Raw genomic sequence first — 11,541 nt, forward strand, 5'->3', positions numbered from 1 at the left:
AATTCACAAATAATTGGAAGTTAAACAGGTCAACCTATACAACTTGTGGGACAAAGCAGAAATCAAAAGGGAAATCAAAAAAATATCTTGAGACAAACAAAAATGTAAACACAACATACCAACACTTATGGGATGCAACAAAAGCAACATAATTTATAGCTATAAATGCACACAGTAAGAAAAAAAATATCTCAAATAAAGAACCTAGCGTTACACTTAAAGGAACTAAAAAATAAAACTAAGCAAAAAGTTGGCAGAAGAAGGAAATACCAAAGATTACAGCAGAAACAGGGACTTCCCTGGTGGCGCAGTGGTTAAGACTCCGCACTCCCAATGCAGGGGGCCCAGGTTCCATCCGTAGTCAGGGAACTAGATCCCACATGCATGCCGCAACTAAGAGTTCACATGCCACAACTAAGGAGCCCACATGCTGCAACTAAGGAGCCCGCCTGCCGCAACTAGGACCCAGCACAACCAAATAAATAAATATTAAAAAGATTAGAGCAGAAATAAATGAAATAGAGACTAGAAAAACAATTTAAAAAATTAACAAACCTAAGAGCTGGTTCTTTGAAAAGGTAAACAAAATTGACAAATCTTTGGCTAGGCTAATCAAGAAAAAAAAGAGAGACCTCAAGTAAATAAAACTATAAATGAAAGAGGAGATATTACAATTGATACCACAGAAATACAAAGGGTCCTAAGAGACTACTATGAACAGTTCTATGCCAACGAACTGAACAACCTAGAAGAAATGTATAAATTCCTAGAAACATACAACCTGTCAAGACTGAATCATGAAGATATAGATAATCTGAATAGATCAGTAATGAACAAGGAGATTGAGTCAGTTATCAAAAATCTCCCAACAAAGAAAAGCACAGAACGAAATTGTTTCACAGATGAATTCTACCAAATATTTAAAGAAGAATTAACACCAATTCTTCTCAAACACTTTTAAAAAATTGAAAAGAAGAGAGCACCTCCAAACTCATTTTACAATGCCAGCATTACCCTGATATTAAAGATAGATACAAGTTAAGAAAATTACAGGCCAATATCCCTAATAAATATAGATGCAAAAATTCCCAACAGACTATTAGTAAACCAAAGTCAACAGTGTATTAAAAGGATGGTACACCATGATCAGGTGGGATTCATCTGTGGGACACAAGGATGGTTCAACATATGCAAATCAATAAATGTGATAAACCACATTAATAGAATGAAAGATATATTACATATGATCATCTCAATAGATATAGAAAAAGCATTTGTCAAAATCCATTCATGATAAAAACTCAACAAGACGGGTTTAGAAGAAATGTAACTCAACATAATAAAGGCAATACATGACAAGCTCCCAGCTACCATCTTACTCAATGGTCAAAGTTTGAAAAAATGTAAGATTAGAGTGCCTACTCTCACTACTCCAATTCAGCATAGTACTCAAAGTCCTAGCCAGAGCTATCAGGCAAGAAAAATAAATAAAAATTATCAAAACCAGAAAGGAAGAACTTACATTGTCTGTGTTTGCAGATGACATATTTTATATATAGAAAATCCTAATGACTTGACAAATATCTATTAGAACCAATAAATGAATTCAGTAAAGTTGCAGGGTACAAAATCAACATTTAAAAATGAGTTGCATTTCTATACACTAACAACAAACTAGCTGTAAAAGAAATAAACAATCCCATTTATAATAACATCAAAAATATTTTTTAGGAATACTTTAACCAAGGTGAAATATCTGTACACTGAAACCGTAGATACTGATAAAAAAAAAATGAAGATACAAATAAATGGGAAGATACACCATGTTCATGCATCAGGAGAATTAATATTGTTAAAATGTCTGTACTACCCAAGCCCATCTATCAATTCAATGCAACCCCCATCAATATTCCAATAGCATTTTTTGCAGAAGTAGAAAAACATAGTCCTATAATCCATATGGAACTACAAAAGACCCCAAATTGACCAAGCAGTGATGGGAATGAACAAATATAGAGGCATCACACTTCCTGGTTTTGAATTATACTACAAAGCTAAGTAATCAAAACAGTACAGCACTGGCATGAAAACAAACACAAAGACAAATGGAACAGACTTGAGAGCCCCCTAATAAAGCTATGCGTATGTGGTCAACTAATATTTGACAAGAAAGTCAAGAATAGTTCATGGGAAAAGATATTCTCTTCAACAAATTGCACTGTGAGAACTGGATATTCACATGCTAAAGAAACTGGACCCTTATCGTACAACACATACAAAATTAACTCAAAATGGACTAAAGACTTAAATGTAAGACTTAAAACTGTAAAACTCCTTGAAAAAAAATAGGGAAAAATTTCCTTGACATTGGTCTCGGTAATGATTTTTTGATATGATACCAAAAGCACAAGCATCGGAAGCAAAAATCAACAAGTAGGGCTACATCAAACTAAAAAGTTTCTGCACAGCAAAATAAGTGATCAACAAAATGAAAAGGAAACAAAGAGAATGGGAGAAAATATTTGCAAATCATATCTCTGATAAGAGGTTAATATCCAAAATATTTAAGGAACGCATACAACTCAATAGCAAAAAAAAAAAAAAAAAAACACCAAAAAACAATCTGATTTAAAAATTAGCAAAGGCCTGCCTGAATAGACATTTTTTCCAAAGAAGATATACAAATGGCCAACAGGTACGTGAAAGAGTGCTCAATGTCACTAATCATCAGGGAAATACAAACCAAAACCATAATGAGATACCACCTCATACCTGTTGGAATGGCTGTTATCAAAGACAAGAGAGTTCTGGTGAAAATGTGGAGAAAAGGGAACCCTTGTGCACTGTTGGGAATTCAAATTGGTGCAGCCACTATGGAAAACAGTATGGCGGTTCCTCAAAAAATTAAAAATAGAACTATCGTATGATCCAGCAATACACTTCTGGGTATACATCCAAAGAAAATGAAAACAGGATATCGAAGAGATATCTGCACCCCATGTTCATTGCAGCATTATTTATAATAGCCAAGACATGCAAACAATCTAAATGTCTATAGAAGGATGAACAAATAAAGAAAATGTGTGTGTATACACACACATCCACACACACAGTAGAATATTAATACACTTGCTGATGAGAATACTGTGGCATGGAGATATTAAGTAATTGCCAGTTATTAAACAACAAGAAGAGGATAGAATTCCATTAGACTGGGCTCCAAAGTTTGCAGTTCTCTTGTATCCTGACTGTAGAGAGAGATGCTGAAGAGAGGGAAGATGAAATTAAATGTCAACACTGGTAACCTTAGTGATAATTTTACTGGTTATTTTCTTCTTTATTCTTTTGTGAATGTGTAAAATGTTTGTTTGATGACTATTTACTTTAAGAATGAGAATGATAAAAGAAAACTCAAATGTTACCAGCATGTACTACAGCAACTCATGCTGCAGACTATTTGACTTGTTTATAATTCTGCATTTATGCATAATTTATTATGCACTGTGTAAAGAAATGTTAGCTGTACTATGGCTGCCTATGGGAAAGGGGAAAAATATACCTCCCACTTCATTGTTAAGTTATGCTTCTAATATTCTCATCAAAATGCCTGACAGATAAGAACTGTGGCTATTCATAGACACATGCATTTACTATACTAATACCCAGTGTCCTGAATGTAGGGCATTTGTGGTGTAAGATGAATGACAAGTTAATAAGTTTTTCTCCCGAGTAGCTGACAACACTTCCAGTAAACATTTTTTTTTGTTTTTGCACAATGCAGAACACATGGTAGGCATATGATACCTATATGCTGAATAAAAGAAATCAAGCCCTTAAATCTCAAGTTGGCATTCCTGCTATGCTGCATAATTTAAAAATGGCAATAGTATTTCATTCCACCAACATTTGTGAGTGTAGGCTCTGTGTCAGGGTTAAAGAACCAAGAGTGAGACCAAGACATGGTCTCTGTCCTCACCTGCCTTATCAGCGATTCAAACCCTGGAGTAGGAGTTGGCAAACTATGACAGGCAGGGCAAATCCAGCACACTGTCTGCTTTTGTACATCCCATGAGCTAAGAATGATTCTTACCTGGTTAAATCACAGAAAAAAAATTAAGAATATTTCATGAAACTTGAGAAATATATGAAGTTCAAATTGTGCCCATAAATAAAGTTTTATTGGAACACAGTCACGCCCATTTGTTTACATATTACCCACGGCTTTTTTCACTCTAGAAAGTTGAGTAGTTGTGGCACAGACCATGTGGCCCAGAAAGCCTCAAATATTTGGGATCCGGCCCTTTACAGAAAAGCTTTGACTGAGCCTTGGATCTATTTTAGGCAAAGACCTGTGAGGACTGAGTCTTATTGTTTTTTGGGTTTTTGTTTTGTTTTGCTTCGTTTTACCAAAGTAAAAAAAGTAGTAAATGGAATGTCAGCCCTGCTTCTCAGACTTTGTTATGTACATGAATCCCCTGAGGTTCTTATTAAAATGCAGATTCAGGTGCAGCTCTGGCTAGAGCACAGATTCTGTATTTCTAACCAGCTCCTAGGTAGAGATTTCTAGCTAGATCTAGAGACTGGGTCTTTTAAATCTCTTCAGGAACTTGAGTCAAAAAGAAAAAGATTTCATAGCAGAAAAAAAAGTAGCTTTGGAACCTAGCTTAATGCAATTGGTGATCTTCTGTCACAGATTTATCAGGGCAAAGATAAATGACAGAGATGTTAATGTTCATTTCTCAACTGTCTTTGGTCATTGTGCTGTTTTAGCAAAGCTTAGGTGAACCACTTTCCAAAGAGTAAAGAGGGATAGCAGCTGATTAGTTGTTACTATTAGCTATTTGTGAAGTGAGTATTGGGGAAAACTAATATTTGTGTCTGAATTCTGTTCAGAGGAAAGGAAAAAAGACAAACTCATATAAACACTATTGATTTTTGAAATAACTTCTTTGCATCTTTAATAAGAATGGAATATTAAGAAAGTATCTAGTTTTGTGTCCTCTGATTAAACATTACTAATAAAAAGATGATTTAAAGTTCTCTGAACATACTGTCCCAAATTTTGAATCTTGATTATTTCCTATAAACACTATAAACAAAAGCTATATGCTCAGTATCAAGCATTGGCAAGGACATGGAGCAACTAGAACTCTCATGCCCTGCTTGTGAGAGTGTAAGTTGGTAAAACAGTACTGTAGTAGAACTGTTTGAAAACCGGTATCTACCAAAGCTTAATATATGCAGTCCTCATGACTCAATAATTCTGCTCCTAGTGTATACTCAACAGAAAAGCATGTATATTGTATGTCAAAGGACTTCTACAAGCATTTTTATTGCAGCATTCTTTTTTTTTCTTTTTTTTGTTGTGTGTTCTCAAATTAATTTAATGACATACCACGGTTGGGGCTCAGGGCAGGCTGCCCCCAAAATATGCCCCAGGAGCATATGGATTATTTTGAATTAAAGTTTTCTAAGAAACAGCCAGTCAGGGGAAATGATTAAAACAACAACACTCTGACCCCGATCCTTCCCCTTGAAAGGGGGAAATAAATCTCCCATGTGAAGATATCCTCCTTATACCAGGCAGATAGAAAGCAACCTCAGCACCACAAGCGGGGAATTCAAGGCTAAGAGAGCTGTATAAACAAGCTTTGTTAATTCTTCACTGGTCTGCTACCCCAAGCACAAGCCCCTTTGTTTTGTTAAATCTTCACAAATAATTGTTTCTTTGTCTAAAAATGATATATAAACAGCCTTCTTTGGTCACTTTGGGGGTGCCATTTCTAGGAGACCTCAGTGGATACAAATTAAATTGTTTTTTTCTCCTGTTAATCTGTCTTTGGTTCCCTATCTCCACTCCCACGGAGAATCCTCATCACATCACTGGGGCTACTGACATAGCTCTCCAACTAGTTTCTCTGTCAAGACCATCATACATATCATCTCTAGACTTCCTTTCTTCAAAAGAAAAACAATTGATCACACTACTTCTCAGGCTGAAAGCCTGTGCTGCCCACAGAATAAAATCCAAACTCGCCAGCATGATGTACAAGATTTTTCAAACTCCGGCTCCACCCTATACCATCTCCTGCCACTTCCCTCAATGCTCCTGCCACACAGAATTTCTAAATGTGCAGCAAATATGCCAAGTTCCTGTAATGTCCAAGTCTTTACACAGCCTGAAAGCTTTTTTTCATATATGATCCTGAGTCGTAGTTATCCTTTAAAATTCAGTTCTAGCACTAATATTTCTTCAAGCCTTTCCTGACTCCCCTAGGGAATTTGTCATTCTCCCTTTAATGATTCCACTGAGATTTGTTCCTATCTCTTAATGACATTTATAAGGTGGCACTATTTTTACTCTTTACCTGTATTTCTCTTCCATTAAGTACAGTAAGTTCTTTAATCACAGGGACTCTCTCCCCTTCCACAAAGCCTGACCAGTGGTAGATACTCAAAAAATGACTACTAAACTCATCGCCAAATCCAATCAATCTACCTAACAGATATTTTCTGCATCTAATCTTTATTAGATACTGTATTAGAGCTTTAGCTAGAAAATTAAAATGTTCCCCTATGTAAAGTAAATCCAAACTGCTTGACTATATAAAACAAAGAGATTTCCTATCCTTTTCTTTCAATTACAGGAAATAGGTTGGTGAAGGAAAACAAGATTCCTAGAAAGGTGGATAGGAGTGTAGAGAGGAGGTGACGATGGGGACAATTTTTTTGTTCCAGTGAGGACGTGAGATTACCAAAAAATAACAGGCAGGTACTGTGAGTCGAAGACAATGAATTTATTTCTAGCCCAAGATACTGACAGGGTTTCTATACATTAAAGTAATTTGCTGGGGTTTCTTTTCCCTTCCTCCTGGGCACTTCCTGTATCTCCCCTCTTCATTTTCCCCCATTTCTCAGTGCTGGACACTATCTGTAGCAAGAATAAGAAAGACAAAAAAGAACCTGAAGGGCAATGGTAGGGAAATGCCTAATGGATTACAATGAAGGAATAATTGCTTTTGCAGATTTTGCATCAATCGTGAGTTTTTATCCCCAGACATATGTATGGCTATGTAATGGTCGCTGGCTTCAATGCAACACAAAGGCTTAGTTTTGCAATTCCACACACAGGACACAGAAAAAAGCAGCCAGGGCTACTGGGTGCCTTCCATCTTCCATTTCCTTAGTGACAGCCAGCAGAGAATTTCCTCTCTCCTTTTTGCATTGCCCTTTTAGAAAAAAAGATTATGAGAAATTCAAGGTAAAATAAATTAAAAGGCTTGTCTATCCAAATTTACAGTCAATGAAATGGAAGAATGTTGCAGTGGGAGTGGCCCTAGATTCAATTCCAAGCACTGCTAACTGTGGGACCTTGGTTGAAGCACTTCTTTTCTCTAGTCCTCAGTTTTCTTCTCTAAAGACAAGAGTATGATCATATGAACACTTCTTTCTGCTTACAATCCAGTCAGGAACAAGCCTGAACAAAGTGTAGAATTCTACTCATTAAAAAAAAATGTAGAGCATGTTGAAAAAAATCTGAACATAATAAAGTCCAAGCTTAGGCAAATGATAATTAAACATGTAATGGCCACATTAAAATCTCAGGTCAAATTCTCCTTCTTCCATTCTTTTTTTTTTTTTCCCACATCTTTATTGGAGTATAATTGCTTTACTATGTTGTGTTAGTTTTTACTGTACAACAGAGTGAATCAGCTATATGTATACATATAATCCCCATATCCCCTCCCTCTTGAGCCTCCCTCCCACCCTCCCTGTCCCATCCCTCTAGATCGTCACAAAGCACCGAGCTGATCTCCCTGTGCTATGCGGCTGCTTCCCACTAGCTATCTAGTTTACATTTGGCAGTGTATATATGTCCATGCCACTCTCTCACTTTGTCCCAGCTTACCCTTCCCCCTCCCTGTGTCCTCAAGTTCATTTTCTATGTCTGCATCTTTATTCCTGTCCTGGCCCTAGGTTCTTCAGAACCATTTTTTTTTTTTAGATTCCATATATATGCGTTAGCATATGGTATTTGTTTTTCTCTTTCTGACTTACTTCACTCTGTATGACAGATTCTAAGTCCATCCTCCTCACTACAAATAACTCAATTCCGTTCCTTTTAATGGCTGAGTAATATATTCCATTGTATATGTGTGCCACATCTTCTTTATCCATTCATCTGTTGATGGACATTTAGGTTGCTTCCATGTCCTGGCTGTTGTAAATAGTGTATTGCAGCATTATTCTTAAGAAACTCAAAACTAAAGAAAAACCTAAATGTTCACCAACAGTAGAATAGAAAAAAAAAAGTGGTATGTTATTTACAATGGAATATACACAGCAATGAGAATGGAAAAAAACCCACAGAACTGTGCTCAAAAATATGGATGAACCTCACAAATATAATTTTGGGCAAAATAATCCAGACACAAAAGAGAACAAACTCTATAAAGCTTGAAAAAGATAAAATCTATGCTGTTAAGAGTCAGATAGTGGTTACCTGGGTAGGGGAATTAGCATCTGGAAGTGGGAGCCATGGAGGCTTCTGGAGTGTTGATAATGCTCTGTTCTTGGACTTGTCTGAGAAGCCTTTTGCTACTTCAGAAAAAATGTTATCAAGCCAACAAATTTTAATAAATTTATCTACACAACCATAGAGATGTGAAGGGCACATGTAAGGACTCCCACCTCAAACCTATATGCCACCTTATGAGGTGAGGAAGGCTCATGTCAAAAGGGTCCTTGTTTTTAAACAATAATCTTGGAAGGACGAGTGGTATTCCCAACACAGTTTTAAGATTAGTTGAGAGATTGTCATGCTGAGTGAAGTAAGTCAGACAGGGAAGGACAAATATGATATTGCTTATATGTGGCATCTGAAAGAATGGTACAAATGAACTTATTTACGGAACAGAGGTGGAGTCACAGATGTAAAGAGCAAACTTGTGGTGCTTGCGGTGGGAGAGAGGGGAGGGATAAACTGGGAGATTGCAATTGACATATGCACACTACTGTGTATGTAATGGATAGCTCATAGGGACCTGCTGTATAGCACAGGGAACTCTTCCCAATGCTCTGGGGTGACCTAGGTGGGAAGAGAGTCTAGAAAAGAGTGGATGTACGTGTGTATGCAGCAGAAACCAGCACAACATTGTAGATCAACTATACTCCAATGGAAATTATAAAAAAGCCGTATCAGTAAACAAATGATGTCACAGTCATTAGCAATTGCAGCCAACGCCTACAGTGAGCTGATGAGCCCTGAGGGAACTCAGGAAGGAAACAAACAATACCTGCCATCTAGCAGCCATCAGGCTGCAGCCACTCCCCACTGTGAGCCCTGAGGGAACTCAGGATGTGAAAACACAGGATACTGGCCCCAGATAGCTGAGGCGCATATCAAAGGAATGATTTCAGTGAGCCCAGACTCTTGCATCTTCCCATACAAAGAAAAGTGCTAAATTCCTTAACTTGAGATATCCGGTTTTCTTTAACAATAATCTAACAATAATCTTTTGACGTTCAGACTACCTGCCCTTTGTTGCAAAACTCCTGTATATCCTAGCTCCCCCCTCACCTCCTCGGAGCAGTTTTCTTGGGGTTACTTGAGATGCTGCCTCCCGGGCATGAAGTCCTCCGTATGTCCCCCGAATAAAACATAACTCTCAACTTTTAGGCTGTGAATATTTTTTTAGCCAACATCAGGAAGTTAGCATGACCTCTCTTTGGGTTATTCCAGATTACAAAGGAGTTAAAGGAGGACAGGTCAGGACAAAACCGGGAACATTTCTGATGTACCCCTCTGTGCTCAGTAGTGTTTATATAAAGAAATATAAACCACAAACAACGCTTACTTCAAGCATGAAGACATGGTCAATGAGACATCATCGGGAACAACCTCTAATTCCAATAATATTTATGAGATGGAGTCCTAATGACATAATCCTCAAGAAAGCTGAAATTGGCTTTGTCCTGTTTACATCTGTAACCTCAGCGTCTAGCAAAGTGCCAGACACATAACAGAAATCGGCTGAATGAAATGGTATTTTGCCATTAAAAAAAAAATCATGTTTTTGAAAACTAATGATTTAGGGAAATGCTCACAACATAAAATTAAGTGAAACAAATCAGGGCACATATATAATAAATAAATAGATGTATATATTTTATGATACCACTGTTTTAAAACCCAAAAAAAGCATATGTATATATCAAAGGGGAAGAAACAGGAAAAATCATTAACTAAAAAAATGGGGTTATTGGTGATTTGTTTACTTGTTTTTGCTTACCCATATTCAAATTTTTAATCATTAAAATATATTACTTTAAAAAATAATTTTAAAAAAAGATGAAAGGACAGAAGTTTGAAGGACTCATAGAAATACCAACAACAGAGAAGAATAAAAGGTGAAAGATGTCAAGTGTCTGACACATTCACTGACTCAAAGCTGACCTTTAAGCCACCATCCTGTGCCCCTTTCTACTAACCTTGACAAGGGCTCTCCTTTTTCTCCCCTCTTTGGGCCAATAGCCTGAGGCCAGGTCTCCATCTGGACACCCCTTTCTCTTCCTTTCTGGGAGAGCAAGCAGGTCACAGGTAGCATTTTCCTCCTCCCACATTGGAGGCAATGGTTTAGTGCTCGGGTAGACACCCAGGGTGCTGTGTTACCTGTTTGCTTACAAGTCTATAGATATATTTCTTTTGCCTCCTTGCTTGAGATTTCTGAAGCTCAGCTTACTACGTGAGGAAAAGTGTTCGAGCCTCCGAGCACCTCAGTTTGGGGCCTCTCCTGAATCCGCATCGTCTGCCTCCTTATTTCCCAGAGCAATAGGCTTCTGCTCAGATTTTCTCTGCCTCAAGTCGGCATTTCTTCTGGAACCAGCTTCTGAGTGCTAGCTCTCCTTGGGCCCCATGTCCCACTTGGCTCTTGACCAACTCAGCCTGTCTCTACCAAACGACTCTGATACACAGTTTGAAAATGCCACAATTATTCCACATCAAATAAATACCCCCTTCCCCCAATATCACAGATTAAAGGATGATTAAGAGATGTTGATGCTCATATCCAGAACGCATATGTTTATTAGGGAAAACAGCTGAATGCGGTTTAAGGCAGGCCTTGCAGAAGCATAAAGATGTGAACAGGAAAGACGAAAGGCCACCAAAGAGAAAATCTGAAGTTTTACAGTCTGAGAGGCCTTGCAGCCAGAGAAATCAAAGATTATTAGACCTTACGAGAAGCTTCTGAGGTCACTGTCACCCTTGCTTTACTCAGAAGGGCTTAATGGATTTTCTCACAGATATGTAGCCAGCAATCATGGCAATATCTATACACTTTCTGTGTCCTTGCATCTTCCATGACAATTGTGTTCTAAGACGTTTAGATTTTTACAGACAAGTTCAATTTTAAAAAAGGAAAATTGCTGGTTTCTGGGTATATTACATAGTTGCCAACCTATCATTCGTTAAGGAGTTTTATTTTTAAAAAGGAAAGAAAAAGAAAAAATGCCATCTATTGTGACTATCATTTTATAAAA

General features: G+C 37.4%; 1 long non-coding RNA gene across 1 annotated transcript in view; it reads left to right on the top strand.

The window, feature by feature from the left end:
• The window catches only part of LOC309620028, a 77,128-nt gene extending 68,218 nt beyond the window's left edge, over positions 1-8,910 (top strand). Inside the window, exon 2 of the long non-coding RNA XR_014239386.1 lies at positions 7,987-8,910. This is a non-coding gene — a long non-coding RNA (uncharacterized lncRNA). The remainder of the gene's footprint in view (positions 1-7,986) is intronic.
• The last annotated feature ends 2,631 nt before the right edge of the window (positions 8,911-11,541 follow it).

The sequence above is a fragment of the Balaenoptera borealis genome (genome assembly GCF_965194805.1).
Source record: "Balaenoptera borealis genome assembly, chromosome: X".
Lineage (NCBI taxonomy): Eukaryota > Metazoa > Chordata > Mammalia > Artiodactyla > Balaenopteridae > Balaenoptera > Balaenoptera borealis.